This window comes from Vombatus ursinus, unplaced genomic scaffold (assembly GCF_900497805.2).
Source record: "Vombatus ursinus unplaced genomic scaffold, bare-nosed wombat genome assembly UNPS02014784.1, whole genome shotgun sequence".
Taxonomy (NCBI): Eukaryota; Metazoa; Chordata; class Mammalia; order Diprotodontia; family Vombatidae; genus Vombatus; species Vombatus ursinus.
Window position 1 is genome coordinate 8,280,292 of NW_020954562.1, and position 16,225 is coordinate 8,296,516.

A 16,225-nucleotide genomic window follows, 5' to 3' on the forward strand; every position below is an offset into this window, starting at 1 on the left:
AATAATAATAGCTAGCATTTATGTAGTACCTACTATATGCCAGACACTGCTAAGTGCTTTACAAATATTATCTCATTTGATCCTCACAACCTCTCCAGGAGGTCAGTGCTATTAATTATTCCCATTTTGCAGTTGAGCAAACTGAAGCGAACAGAGGGGAAGTGACTTCCCTGGGTTTTCAAAACTGAGGTGGAATTTGACTTTGGATTTTCTTGACTCCAAGCCCAGTGCTCTTTTCTCTGTGCCTTTTAGCTGTAATCTGTGTACATTGATATGCTTCCGCCAGGAGAACCTAAACATGAATGTAGAGACATTTCTTTTTTGTCTTCATAGCTCCAGTGCCTGGCATACAGTAGTTGCTTAATAAATGTCTAATTAAATGAATTAAAAGTTTTATTTTATGTAGACTTGTTGTCTAGAAAGTTAAGAAATTTGATGGAAGAGGAGATTTGTGCAGGAGTCATTTGTTCTGTTGTTTTCAGTCACATTCGACTCTTTGTGACCCCTTTTGGGGTTTTCTTGGCAAAGATACTGGAGTGGTTTGCCATTTCCTTCTCAGCTCATTTATTAGGAAACTGAGGCAAACAGGGTGAAGTGACTTGCCCAGGGTCACACAACTTGTGGGAGTCTGAGCTCAGGTTTGAATTCCGGAAGATGAGTATTCCTGATTCTAGGCCTGTTTCTCTATCCACTTGCACTACTAGGATTCATAACCGTTTACTATTGTGTGAACAACATGAAGACCCTCTATCATCTTAATTAACCTTCGTTTGTGCCCAGAGCCTATTCTGGTATGACCAAGGTCTCTATTGGAGACTGGAACCCAGTTCCTCCTTATACTTAGACCAAAGTTCTGTCTATTAGCTACACAATTGACTTGGGTGACCCCTTCATGTGAACACGATTACATCAAATTAATTAAACATATTATATATGTGCTGGGCTCTGGGGGATATAAAGATAAATGTCTATTCTCAAGAGTTAATAATCTACTAGGGGAAATAAAATACAACTAATTCATGAAAAGAGGATATGAGAAAAGTACATAGGGGAGATGTGATGTGCCATGAGAAAGTAGGGGTAAGAGAGATTGTGTCTCTTGTTCAGTTGTGTCTGACACTTCATGACTCCATTTTTCTTGGCAAAGATGCTAGAGTAGTTTGCTGATTCCTCCTCCGGTTCATTTTATGGATGAGGAAACTGAGGCAAAAGGGGTTAAGTAACTTGCCCACAGTTATACAGCTAGTATAATTTGAAGCAGGATTTGAACTAGGATCTTCCTGATGCCAGGTCCGGTGCTTTGCTAATTCTGACTAGGGTAATCAACCAACTAGTATTTATCCATCTTCTACTATGGACCAAGGACTATATGCTAGGTGCAGGGGATGCAAGTACAAAGAATGAACAGTTGGTATTCCCAAAGAGTTTATGTTCTAGGGTAGAGATGAGAAGCATGAGTTGTTGAAGCTGGATGCTGAAGGATGAGTGTGATTTCAACAGGCCAGAGATTGGGTGGAAGTCAGGAGTGCATCTCAGGCATAGAGAAAGGTGCAAATAAAATGTGAGAGACGGAAAGGATTGGAGGAATTCAGAATGGTAAATGGTTGTCCAGAAAGGGCATCAGTCAGTGTAAGAGAAAGCTGTTAAAGGTGAAAGGTGTGTTGGAGTTAGGTTGCGGCAGGCATGGAGTGCTTGGCTAAGTAGTTCAGGCTTTCTTATAAAAAGACCAGTGGGGCCGCCATCAATGGGTGGACCCAGTGCCGAGATGCAGATTTTCGTGAAGACTTTGACAGGGAAGACCATCACTCTTGAGGTCAAACCGTCTGATATTGAAAATGTCAAGGTCAAGATACAAGATAAGGAAGGTATTTCCCTGATCAACAAAGATTGATTTTTGCGGGCAAGCAACTGGAAGATGGACGAACTTTGTCTGACAGCAACATTCAGAAGGAGTCTACATTTCATCTTGTTCTGAGGCTTCGTGGTGGTGCCAAGAAGAGAAAGAAGAAGTCTTACACCACTCCCAAAAAGAACAAGCATAAGAGAAAGAAAGTTAAGCTTGCTGTTCTGAAGTACTGTGAGGTTGACGAGAATGGTAAGATTAGCTGCCTTTGACAAGAGTGCCCTTCTGATGAATGTGGTGCTGGGGTCTTTATGGCTAGCCATTTTGACAGACATTGTTACAAGTGTTGTCTAACCTACTGCTTCAACAAGCCAGAAGACAGGTAAATGTATATGTGTTGATAAAAAAAAAAATCAACTATTAAAAAAAAGAAAGGACCAGTGGGGAGCCGCTGAATTTCAGCATGAATTTTATAGACATGTATTGGTATATTTTGTAGGAAAGACTTTTTAAATGATGAATTATTGAAACTTGGAGAACTTTGGCAGCATTGTAATATTTTTCTATTGTTTGAGAAGTGTGAATGATGAAAATATCACTTCAGATTTCAGTACTGTAAGGACCCAATAGAGGCAAAGAAGCAAGCCAAGTTCAAATAGTTTGGGGCAGCTAGGTTTCGCATTGGATAGAGTGCCTATCCTGAGTTGGAAGACATGAGTTCTAATTTCACCTCAGACATTTACTACCTGTGTGACCCTGGGCAAGTCACTTTACCTCTGTTTGACTCAGTTTCCTTAGGTATAAAAGGGAGATAATAATAACCCCTCCCTCCCAGTATTGTTAAGAGGACCAAATGAGATAATAATTGTAAAGTGCTGAGAACAGTGCCTGACATATATAGTAAGGGCTATATTAACATTAGCTATTATTACTGTTGTTGTTATTCATAAATGTGAAATCAATAATTTCAGAGTTGGATAGGACCTTGGGGGCCAATAAAGTACAGTACCTGTTTATGTCTGAACAGCAGATCTCTCTTACAACATAGTTGACAAATGGTTGTCTAGATTTTGAGATTTTGCCCAGAGACTCTCCATTGAGGAGAAAACCCATTTCCTTCCCAGGCAGTACATTTTTCTTTTCCAGAACTTTTAGTGTATGTGTAGTCTACATTGTGTGTATGTGGTTTTTTTTTTCCTTGTAACTTCTTTGTGTTGTCCTGAGTTCTGCCGCTTAGACCAAGCAGAACCAGCGTAATACCAATGCCTAATCCAGAGGTGGGGAACCTGTAGCCTCAAGGACACTTGAGGACCTAGAGGGCGCAGGTTCCCTACCCCGACCTAATCTCTTTGCCATGTGAGTATCCTTCAAATACTTGTAAACACCTAATTTATCTCTTCCCCCTGCCTCTCCAAGTCATTTCTTTTTCAGGCTTAGTAAACATCTTTAGTTCTTTCCGGTCTTCATCTAGCATGATTTGAAGAGCTTTCATTTTGCCCATTGGCCTCCTGGACACAGTGGGTTACCAGTGACTTTCCTAAAGTGTGGTACCCAGAACTGAATGCACCTTTCTCTTTTCTCCATTGAAATCTTTTAATTCCAAAAAGTTTTAGCATTTGAAAAGGGGGAGGGCAAAGATGATATTCATAAGAACAGAATGATGTTCATAAGAATGTGGCGTCCTTATGTTAGATAAAAATCTTTTCCAGTCAGTGGCTGGCATGTCTTAGTTGGCTTCTTTTTAAACCACTTAAAAGCCATGGCCTATTTTATTTAATTACCCTAACTGTATGATAATTTATATGCTTAGCAAGGTGGTGCTTAGTGTTGGGAAAGCTTTGGCATGTGGTTCTTCCTTTTTAAACAAACAAACAAACAAACCAACCTCCCCCTTTTCTGTGTGAAGGGTATATCTCATCTCTTTATGGTGTGGTTGTCATCGCAAGAAGGGACTGTCAAGGTTGCTTTCCCTTGTTCAACCAGAATTCTCTACCTGCTTACTGTTTCCTGAGGAAGCTGTTTTCTTTTGCCACTTAAGGTTTTCAACAGGAACGTGCCCTTTCTCCTCATTCGTAGACTCATTTCCACTCTTGTTGGAGCTGGGATTTGGACCCTGGAGGGAAAACAGTCCCAGAGGGGCTGCTGCATATCCTGGTTTGGCTTCTGAAGGTAGTTCCTAATTTAGGAGGAGGAGTGAAAAGTGTGTGGAGAGACAACAGCAGCACCATCCATCTGTGGTCTGAGTACTTGACTCCTGTAACTTTCTATGTTGTGTGAGTTCTGTCCTAGTTCCTCGTAGTTCATAGTGAGTTACTAGACTTTTCAAATTACCTCGTACTTACCTATCTTTCAAATGAGTTAATAACTTGTAAAATGCTTTGCAAACCTTAAAATGCCATAAATGTTTACTTCTATTAATTATTATATATTTTATGTATAAATATGTATTGAGGCAGCTAGGTGGTACATTAGGTAGTGTTGAGTTGGGAGTCAAGAAGACTTGAGTTCACTCTGTAGTTGTGTAACCCTGGGCAAGTCATTTAACCTCTGTTTGCCTCAGTTTCCTCAATTGTGAAATGAGGATAATAATAGTATCTACCTCCCAGAGTTGCGATGATCAAGTGAGATATTATTTATAAAAAAGGTTTAATACAATGCCTGGCACATAGTAGGAATAAGAAATACTTATTATTACTGTTATTATTATCTTTGTTGTTACTATGTATATCCCTCCCTTCCCCCCACGCACCTAAATAGGACATAACTTTGTTGAGGACTGGGAATGGGGATATTTGTTTTTGCCTTGCTCATTCAAAACAAAACTAAAAACTGGATTTGTGATTTAATTGACTTGGGGAGCTCCCAGTAAGGAAGCCCTCTTTCAATACAGATTGACACCTGCTCTGCCAGCAGCCTGACTGGCCTGGGGCATTGGGAAGTTAAGCAACTTGCTTAGGGGCTCTCTGCCAAGTATGTGTCAGAGGCAGGACTCCAACCAATGTTTTCCTGTCTCTAAGGCCAGCTCTTCTCCCCTCTGCTGTGCTGCCTCTCACATACCTGCCTTGCCCTTGGTCTGACTGCATCACCCATGGTTGGGCACTTGGAAGTGTTGCTGAACAGAGCTGTGGACCTTACCTCCAGTGGGACTAGGAAGGGATTGCTGTCTTTCAATTAAGTAGCCTTACCATCTGTCTGCCCAGAAGCTTTGTTATCATGAGTCTTTTGGAGTCAGAACTAGTTACGGAATTGATTGGTGTTGTGAAGCCTTTCAGTATTTCAAATTTCAAATTCAACATTTTGGTGGTGTTTTCCTTTACATTATTGTAGGCATTGTATAAAATTGTTTTTCTGCTTCTGTTTTCTTTACTTTGCATCAATCCACACATGCCTCTCTAAGATTCTTGGACTTCTTCCTTACGACAGTAATGTGGCATTGCTGGCATGTTTTACGATTCCTTCAGCTGTTCTCCAGCGTTTGGGCACCCTCCAGTTCTTTACTGCCATAAAAGTGGAGTGTTATTTGCACTAGATCATGCTAAACATTCCCAGAAATGTTTCCTTAGTTGTAAACCAAACACTTTGGTCCTAATGTGAGCCAAGGGAGAAAAAAAAAAGATAATAAGAAAAAGAAGCTGTGACTTTCAGGGTAAGAGTGTTTTCTTTTAAAATCACCCTTTAAAAATTGACAAACAAAAAACAATCATGAAAAGGCAGCTTGAGCCCTGCCCTCAAGCTGCTTACATTCTACTGGGGCAAGAACTGAATGGTGGTTGTCCTTTGTTCATGAAGAGGACCAAAATGACATCACTATGTTAGAGTCGAGGTACAGTGACTGACTGTGGCTGCTCAGACCAGTTCAAGTTTGGAAAGCTCTACCACAGGTCAGGCACAAATAGTCCGTGTGAACATTTGGGGGGGGATTCTCTAAATTTGGGCATCTCGCATTTCTTTTGAGCTACTTTAATTCTGCTTTGCTCATAGAGCTCATCATCTTACAAGAACTGAAGGAGACCTGCTAATAGAAGGATCTAGACTAGATCATCTAATCTAATCTTATTTTGGTGATGAGGGAATTGAGGTTCAGAGACAGGAAGCAACTTGCCCAAGATCTTACAGTCTGTTAAATGTTCTCCCTCTACTTCTGTGAGTTCTCTAATCCCCTGGCGACATTCCCAAAAGATGCATCAACAATGATACAAAAACCATGTTGCTTAGTGGCCAGTAAAGGAGTTGCTCTCCCAGAGGTATTGGAATGGCCAGGCCTGCTCAGTTTTGGGTGTGGGGCTGCTCATTGTAAGGCCACAAGGAGCTATAACCTGGCTCCACCTTCTTCCACTTTGGGCAATTTGGTTTTCTTTTACTATTAGAGGGAAAGGTACCAAAGAAGCAGGAAGACAATCAAAGTGAAAAGCCCTTGCAAGGTGCATTAATGATAAGATTCTCTGTTGTGACACCTTTGCATGGCTACCAAAACTCATATTCATTTACTTACTTTGTTTCCCATTTTGCATAATGCAACAGATTTTAATTTTTATATTCTTTTTTTAAAGATAAAAATATCTTTATCGGTTATTGTAATGTAAACAATGTAATAACATTTTATTTGTTCTAAGAGAGTTTGGGAGGGATATGGGGGAAAATCTAGGGGATTAAAATAGCAATACAAATCTATTAAAACAATTTTTGTTGATATCTTGTTTTTACATAATTATGGTTTCAAAATAAAAATTCTCCCCTCCCTCACACAGAAAGGGATCCCTTATGTCAAAGCATTTCTCCTGTTGTGCCTCTGGTTATATTTACAATATAATTGGGGATAATAGTAGCACCTACCTCCCAGTATTGTTGTGAAGACCAAATGAGATAATAATTGTAAAGCGCTTGGCCCAATTTCCAGTTTCCTTGTGAGTTGGGCTGACTCATAATTGCCAGAAGAATTAAACATAAACTTTGTTTTGCTTTTACATCTTGTTAAAATAGCAATACGGTCAAAGTTGTTTAGTGCCTTAGTTTTTGTTTTTTTTTTTGTTTTTTTAGTGAGGCAGTTGGGGTTAAGTGACTTGCCCAGGGTCCCATAGCTAGTTAAGTGTCTCCTTAGTTCATTTTAGTTAATTTCAAAGAATAAAGTACAGTAATAAATCATAATACTAAAACCAGCAGTGATCTTGCCCATTGCCATTTCCAGTTTTGGCAAAATGAAGCCTAAAGATCTTGAAGCAGGTACAATACACCCTGAGGGAGAAATGGGAGGCAGAATGTGCCAGGCAGGTCAAACCAGCATCACCATGACCACAGCCTCCCCTCAAACCCCAGCCCAGAAAAGAAAGTCTTGCCACCGAAGGCCTTGACACCATCAAATGGTTCAGTATCTGAAGTTGACATGCTTTTATCAGTAGAGATGATATTAAAGAAGATGCATTACCATCTGCTTTGTCCCTGCACCCTAAGGATCATCTTTGCATCTGACTTGAGACTTAAACCTCTTTTATGTGTTGTTGAGCATGTGAGAGCCTTGAGAGCAAAGACTGTTGTGTTTTTTCTCTTTGTGATCCCTGGGGGTGCTTTTCACTTTGTGTTTAATAAATAGTTTTCCAATTCGTTATTTTTTTTGTGGGTGAAGGTAGGGAGAACAATTCATTATCCAGACTTTTTTTTTTTTTGGTCCACTCTTTTACTTTTTGACAACACTAGTAAGTTTGAACCAGCAAAGAAAAGCTACCGTTCAAATCATTCACTGCTTGTTAGCCATAAAAAAAGGCTGCTTAGTAAGGTGACAGGGTAGGTAGGTGATGCAGTGGATAGAGTGTGAGGCCTGGAGTCAGGCAAGACTCATCTGGCTAAGTTCAAATCTGGCCTCAGACATTTACTAGCTGGATGACCCTGGGCAAGTCACTTAACCCTGCTTGCCTTACTTTTCTCATCTGTGAAATGAGCTGGGCAAGGAAATGGCAAACCACTTCAGTGTCTTTGCCAAGAAAACCCCAAATGGGGTCATGAAGAGTTGGACGTAAATGAAAAATGATTGAACAATAACAACAAAAGCAAGACGATGGGAATGGATGAAGATGTAAAATAGGCAGAAGTCTGTTATCTGTGCTACTTTATCCCCACAGCCTCAGATCCGTAAGACTGACAAGATGGGAATGAAGAAATGCTGCAAAAAAGGAAAATGAGATTAATTGCATTCCATAAAACAAAATAGTATTTCAGTCACTCTAGCATGAATTTTTATAATTCAAGGGAGTATGAAAAGCCAATATGAGGGAAGTATGTGTGATTTTATGATATCTAAAGCTCCTTTTTAGAGGAATCTTAGAGGTCCACAGTGGCATGGTAGAGAGAGGACTGGCCTTGGAGTCAGGGGGACCTGGGTTCAGATCCTGTTTCTGTCCCATATTAACTGTGTGACCATGAGTAAGCTCCTTAACCTCTTCAGGGCCAGACCTGCAAAACTTGGCAGTAGATAGGGGCCAAAATTAAAATAGGTTAAACTTCTTCGGGTTGGAGATAGGTTTTCAGCATCTCGATTTCCAAGTAAAGGTATAATTCATGATTAAACTATTTTGCAAATAAACCATATTTTAAAAAAGGGAAAATTCAATTAATACCAATTAATTACACTTATTAAAATTTTTATTTCTCCTGAAATCACATTATTGTTAAAAAAAAATTACTTTGCTAAGTTTTAATACATTTTCCAGGTTTTTTTGCTGCTTATATTTAGTTAATGGGACATATTATACTTGTCAACAATCAGTTCATCATGTATGAAATTGATTTCTTTAGAAATCTGAAAACTAATCTTAGCAGCCGCCTCATTTTCTGCATTTACTTTCTTGAAAAACCATTGTTCACCACTGAGATTTTTCAAAAATTTGGACACTTTAATTTGTTTTTCATTGGTGTCCAATTTGCTTAAATCAAGGTGTTGTGATTCAAAATGGCAACAAAGATTGTGTTCTTTCTGAACGGCTATTACTTCCCATCAAACAAGGCACAGTATTCTGTCTCTTGTGTAAGTAAATAAGTACTGTTTGTCCACTCTGGATTAAACACTCCATATTCTGATTTGATCTCTGATTTTTTTATCACCCATTTTACAAAGTCACTCCAAAAATTTTAATGTTAGAACCAAAAAAATCTCCACAGCAACTGCTCACATACATAGAAATATTGAATTGAGTGTCTGGTGGGTGGCCCTAGTCGCAAGAGAATTGTTGCCACTCATTGCATAGTGGGCACGTGGCTGCCATTTTGTCCCTGTTCAATGCCAGTAACCCTTGAAAACACAGTGAAAAGATACGAGTCTCTCTCCTCTCAGAATAGAGACAGACTGATGATGTTTGGTTGCTGAGGGTTGCATGACTAACAGAGAGTGCGCGGTGGTAGCTGACCGACCAAGTTACATGATGGGCACAACAGTGACTAGTAGAACGTGTGTTAAGTGGGGCATTGTTGAAGTACTTGTTACATCTTTACTTTTGCACCCTCTACGTTCCTTTGGTGGGCCACATGTGCAAGCCTGTTCTAGTTCCTTGGGTGGGGCCTTTTGACTGAGACCTCGAGGCTGCAGGTTCCCCACCCCTACCTTACGGTCTAGGCCATGAGAAGACTATTAAGTTATAGAGCAGGTGTTGATCTGTATTTATGAAGACCGTTTACTTACCATAAGTCCCCTGTGCTAATGAAATCACAGGTTAGGACTAAAAACAATTAGAAGATGTCTCCAGCTTTAAAATTCTACTTTAATCTCTAGAGCTCTATGGAATGTGGAGTTCCCTTTTATTTCCTCTGCTCTCAGGATTCATCGCCAAAATTTCCACCCAGAAAATGGGTGTTTTATTATTTGCTAGAAAGAACAACAGCACCCATGTTCTAGTTCTGATTCTCATCACTGGCTGTGTGGCCTTGGGCAGTTTGAATTCTCTGGGCTTCAGTTTCCTCGTTTGTGAGGTTGGCTAACATCATCTCCAGAAGAATTGAAACATAAACCTTGTTTTATTCTTATATCTTGTTAAAATATTTAACAGTTTTTTTAAACTCTTAACATTGAACATCAGTACAGTCAACCAACATTGCCTAGTACTTTAGTATTTTTTAATTAATTTCACAGCATAAAGTATAACATTTTAGTGACTACCTTTGAGCACCTATTTTGATTCTTTGTCTTTCATTCATTTTTTCTCTTAGACAGTAATTGTGTGTACTCTGTTCTCCAGGTTCTGCTTTTTTTATTTAACTTTATTTCATGAAAGCCTTTCCAGATTTCCTTGTACTCATACTTTTCTAGCTTTCATGTACTATCAATATATAATTGTACCACAACTTACTAAGCTGTTCTCCTTTTTGATATTTAGGTTGCCTGTAGAATTTTTTTTGGGGGGGCTATTAAAAATAATGCTACTATAAAATTCTTTGAACAAATGATTGTTTTTGATAGCACAAAAGTGTAATCCCATCAACAGAATTATTGGGTGAAGGGGCATGATTTTTGGTGTGCTGCCAGATTTTGCCATGAAGATTCTACAAGACTGCTATTCTACAAGCAATGAATGGGTATACCTGCTCTTCCACAACCCACCAGCATTGCCTTTAAAGTTGTTTTTGCTTATTGGATGGGTGTGAGTCATTTTAGTTAAGTATGAAGTCTATGCTGATATTCAGGGCTCACCACAATCTGGCTCTACCCACTTTACCAGCTTTCCCTTATGTTGAGTCCCTTTAAGAACAGCTGTGGTCTTTTATTTTTTTCCCACCTGATTTTCTTTTATTCCCCCCACCCTTTTCCATTTCAGCCTCCTTCAGGGTCTAACTGAAGTCTTATCTTCTTCATGAAGCCATCCCAAAGTCCTGTCGTCTGAAAATGAATCTCTACTCCCCTTCCTTCTCTCTCCCCTCCCCCCCCCATTTAATATAGCATTTTGGATCTCTTCTTGTCATTATGACTGTCTTGGGCCATGATTGCCCACTTACATGTCTTGCCCTCTCCCATTAGATTGTAAGTTCTTTGAGGAGAGGGCAGTGCATTTTATTTTTGTCTCCTTAGTGCCTAACTCAGTGCATTGAAAATATTTGGTGCCTAATAAATCTTTGAATTGAAATGACTGCTAAGGTCCTGTCCATTTCTAAAATGGGATGGGGTTTCTATTATTCTTTTGGAAATAAATTGGGAGCCGGGGTGTGGCTGGGATATTTTTCTTATTTTATTCAAAATAATCTCCAGTTTAGATTGGATTATCCATTAGATGGTGAGCTCCTTGAGGGCAGGGACTGGTTTTGTTTTGCCTCTTTTTGAATCCCCAGCTAGATCAAGAGCTGGCACATAGTAGATGTTTAATAAATGTTTATTGATTAAGGTTAATGACACTTAAAAATGCTCTTCTATAGGCAGCCAAGGAACCCTCCTCTCTAATCCCGACTTCTCATCCTGACTCTGACTATTCTTCTACTAACTATGGCTGCCTAAGAATTTCATCGTTTTAGTCTCTTTTCTTAGACTTAGGAAATTGGGTTAGAAGTGACAAAACTTTGAAATAATTCCAGTTTTCATTTTTGGTAGCTTTGAAGTATACAAAGTGCTTTCCCCCAACAACCCTATGGCAGGTAGGTAAGGCAAGTATTATTGTCTTCGTCTTACAAATGAAGAAATTGAGCCTATGTGATTTGCCTGTGATCACACAGTGGGTTGGTGCCAGAGGTAGAATTTGAACCTAGGTCTCCTGACTCCACGCCTAGTACGCTATCCACTGGGCCACACTACTTCTAACATAGTGTTTTTAAGTAAGGTTAGATTTGAGTTCTTCTGGTTTTAAAAAAGAAAAAAAAGGACTAAAACAAATGTTAACCATTTACTAATGCTTTTACTTCTTCTTTTCTAAGTAATAGTAAATAATCCTTATTCTGAGAAGAAATTCCTAGAAAGAAAAAGGTTTGATTTTTACATGTGAGGATAAATCTTAAAATGCTGTGCTGCTACATATACATGCTCACACACATGCATGTACTTTGTGTAGTTCAATTTACCATAGGTCTTACCTGGAAGAAAATAAGCATTAATTAAACACTTAGTATGTGCCCAGCACTTTGCTAAGTGCTTTTTACAAATATTACCTCATTTTAGCCACATAACAAACTTTAACAGGTAAATGCTATTATTGCCTGAGGAAATAGTTGAGGAAACTGAGGAGTTAAATGACTTGTTGAGTCACACAGCCAGTGATTGAACCAGAACTGACCTATTTCCTTACAGGATTGAATAGGATAATAGATTTAGTGCTAGCAATGGAGTTGAGAGGGTGTCCAGTCCAGCAACCTTATATTTATAGATGAGGAATCTGAGACCTAGGAAGGGTCAGTTACTTCCCTGAGGTCAAATGGTCAGTAATTACCATCCTCCTATTCCAAAGCCTTGAGGTTTTCATTACGCTGAACCCTGGCTTCCTTCCAAGCTGCTCAGTACATTGTTGAATTAATGAAAATTAATTATTTAATTAATGAAAGAACTGGTAATCTCTGGAGTATTTGTGGAATCCTTGGTGGTTTGAGAATTACTCTTATACCCCAGAAGTCTGACCCTGGGTAGATTTCTGTGTTGTTGTTGTTGAGTTGCGGCTTTCTTGGGGTTTCTGGGGTTTTCTTGACAGAGATAGTGGAGTGGTTTGCCATTTCCTTTTCTAGCTTATTTTACAGATGAGGAAACTGAGGCAAACAGAGTAAGTAACTTGCCCAGGGTCACACAGCTAGTAAATGTCTGAGGCCAGATTTGAACTCAGGAAGATGAGTCTTCCAGACTCCAGGCCTGGCACTCTGTCCACTGTGCCACCTAGCTGCCCAAGGAAAGGCATCTCATTATAAAATGATAGTTAGATATGATGGTCTCTAAGATGACTTCTAATTCTAAATCTATGATATGCCTTATTGGGAATTTCTACTGCTTTGAATATGAACCTCTTTACTTGGTCTTGAAGAGATGAAGTGACCTTTGAGAGTTGCGTTTGTTTAGTAGAGCAGATTGAAACATTAATTTTATCTTTATTTGGATTTTTTTAAAAAGTGGCTGAATAATGTTTTGTTTTTGTTTTTTATTTTTTTAAAAAGCCTCATTTAGAAGAACCAAAGTCTGTTGCTATTAGGGAGGCAGCTTGGTATGGTGGAAACACCACTGGTTCTGGAGTCAGAAGTCTTGGATTCAAATTGCACCTCTGACACTTAAGGATCGGTGTGACCTTGGATAAGCAATTTAACCTTTCTGGGCCTCAGTTTCCTCATCTGTAGTTTGTCTAAAATAGCTTCTGAGATCCCTTCCAGTCATAGATCTCCCTTTAGATTTTACCATGTATATCAGAAGGCTTCTATAGTAAAGGTTTTAATAAAATATTTGAATGAATTGATTTTTGTTTCAAGAGGAGTGATCTCATTTCTGGGAATCATTGTTCATTAATCAACTAGCCAATAAGCATTTATTAAGCATTTACTGTGTGAGAAGTATTGTGCTAAGTGCTGGGGATACAAGGAAAAAATGAATTTGTAGCTGTGAAGCTCTGAAATGATGATCTTTGTAAAGTAACTGAAAGAAGTGATTGAAGTTTTCTGAGAAACGGGCTTAGTTTATGCAAATGAAGCAGGTGATGAGCATCCATCCCCTAACAGGATGTATCTCTTAACCACAGTTAACAGTTTCTCCTATGATATAAGAAGGACCAGGGGTAGCGTCTGTTTCGGTGTCTACATGACTAATTTGCTTTAAATTGGAGGGAGAAGAAATTTTTCATAGATTGCCGTTTATTCCTTTATCTTCCAAAGTTTTCCCATACCCTCCCTTTTGCCTTTTACTCTGCCCTCCCGGTTCCTCCTCAAGACACTTGTTAAGTATGAGAATATAAGATTATGTAGAGTCATGGTAATGTACTTGGGAAAAAAAAAAGACTGACTTTGGATTAAAGAGAGGCTTGGGTTTGAATGTTGGTTCTAACACTCACTAGCTGTTTAACATCCGTGGGTGTATGGGATGCTCAAGAGGACCAGCAGCATTGATGGGAGGGCTTGGGCTGCTTATTCACCTTTGATCCACCTTCACCTTTGCTGAACTCTCATTTGTGACTCTAAGCAGCTGTAGCATGCACAGTGGCCACACTGCAGTAAAGCATATCTGCAGTTGGGCTAAACCAGGTTGAGGGTAACCAACAGGCATCCAAATCATCAGTCAGTGAGTTGGGAGGGTGTCTACCTCAAGCATGTTAATACTTCCCCTGGCAGAATGGGCGGAGGAGAACAATTTGTGCCCACAGCCATGAGGGTGGCTGAAGCAGGTGCTGTGGAGCACTTAGAGCTTGGGTAGACACTGAAGATGCCAACGTCGCCCACTTCATCCCAGGCTGTTGCCAGTTGTCTTGACATTTGTCTTGCCACTGGACTTGGATGACTCTGCAAGAGAGAATGAGGCTGATGACTTGTGTAATTCTGCCGCTCTTCAAAACAATTGACAAGAAAGTCAAGACATCACCTGTGATGTCTGGAACTCTGTGAAAGTGCAGGACAGACAACAGGCAACCTTGGGTGACCTCTGTGACCCTCAGTTTCCTCATCTGTAAAATAGAGATAATACATGTAGCTCTTCCCTCATAGACTTGTTGTGAAGCTCATGTATGAAAAATATATTTAAAATGCTTTGTAAGCCTTAAAATGCTATATGCAGGTCCGTTATTGTTTAGCCTAACTGCAGCGGAAGTGAAAAATATTATTTTGATTTAGTTACATTTCTTGTTTAAATGTGCTTTGGTGAAAAAGAGGACCTTGTTTGCTTGAAATTAAAGCTCTAAATTAAATTTAAATATGGGTGGTTTTTGATCTTTGTTTTCCAAATAACTTTGCTATGGTATTAGAGTTATGAAGCCTTAAATGAGATCTTATCTTTTTTATTGTTTATTTGTATAAATCAAGTAATTTTATAATCCAAAATTTATTTCAGTTGTATAAAGAGTCTGTAGGAAGATTGCTCAAGTCTTACTTTGAAGATTTCTGAGAGGTGAAAATCTTACTTCACAAAGTTCCAGGTGTACATTGTTTTGCATGATGAGTCAGAGACCCTAGGTTTGAATCTTGACCTGCTGCTGACTTGTGTGTCTCTGGGCAACTAACTTCCCTGGGCCTCAGTGTCCTTATCTGTAAAATGAGGGAGTTGTATCGGCTACTTTCCAAGATCCCTTCCTTAAAACCTTTTGATCTGCAAGTTGAAAAACTAAGGGAGGGAAGGATCCTTTTTCTTAGTTTTAGAAATGTTGTTTTGTTTTTTTTACTTAGCTATTTCTGTGGAGTTACTTTTTTCTACAATTGTCTAACATGTACCAAGATGCTGATTTGTAATGAAAGTAAGTAAGCTACTTGAAAAGAAAGCCCATTTACTTGATTCTTCTATCCCTAACCCTTAATACAGTACCTGGCACATAATTGTTGTTGTTCAATTGTGTCCAACTCTTTGTGCTCCCATTTGCAGTTTTCTTGGTAAAGATACTGGAGTGGTTTGCCATTTCCTTCTCCATTTATTTTACAGGTGAGGAAACTGAGGCAAATAGGGTTAAGTGACTTGCCCAAGGTCACATTGTTAGTAAGTGTCTGAGGCTGACTTTGAACTGGGGTCTTCCCTGATTCCAGGTCCAGTGCTCTATCCACTGCACCATCTAGCTGTCCCTGGTGCATAGTAGGCACTCAGCAAGTGTCTTTTTAATGGAATTTTAAAAATTATATCCATCTGTGGCAGGAGTCCTTAACCTTTTGGATCCCTTTGGTAGCCTAGCAAAGCCTATGTTCCCTTTCTTAGAGTAATGATTTTTAATGAATAAGATAAAATTCATAGGTTCACAAAAGAAACCAATTATATTGAAATATAATTATTACCCATATGTTTTCTTGTAAACTTTGCTACCAGAGTGACTAAAGCTGGTGGTTCACCTGAGCTCAGGAGTTATGAGCTGCTGTAGGACTACCAATTAGATGTCCTTATGAAGTCTGGCACCAATATGGGGAGCCCTTGGGAATAGGTGACCACTCACTTGCCTGGGGATGGGCGAGTTGGCCTGGCTTGGAAATGGAGCAGGTCAAAGCTATTGGGCTGATCAGTAGCATGGTTGAGCCCATCAGTAGACACTGTACGTCTGGCCTGGTCTCCAAAGTAAACAAACAAAAATAATTATAATTAAAAAAATTCATGGACCCCTGATCTTTGGGATGGAGCCCATATCTGCCATTAATGTAGGGCCAGAGCCATTTTGCATTTTGTATAACTGAGTTTTTAGACATTGCCCTGTCCTGTAAGTGTGTTAATACATACATACATACATACATATATATATACTCACACCCACACACATACATGCATATATGGAT

General features: G+C 39.3%; 1 protein-coding gene and 1 pseudogene across 1 annotated transcript in view; both read left to right on the plus strand.

Moving 5' to 3' along the window:
• ARHGAP10 (Rho GTPase activating protein 10) overlaps window positions 1-16,225 on the plus strand; it is a 381,695-nt gene that overhangs the window by 15,141 nt on the left and 350,329 nt on the right. The gene's annotated exons all lie outside the window — the stretch shown is intronic.
• LOC114046457 lies at window positions 1,766-2,229 on the plus strand (annotated as a pseudogene).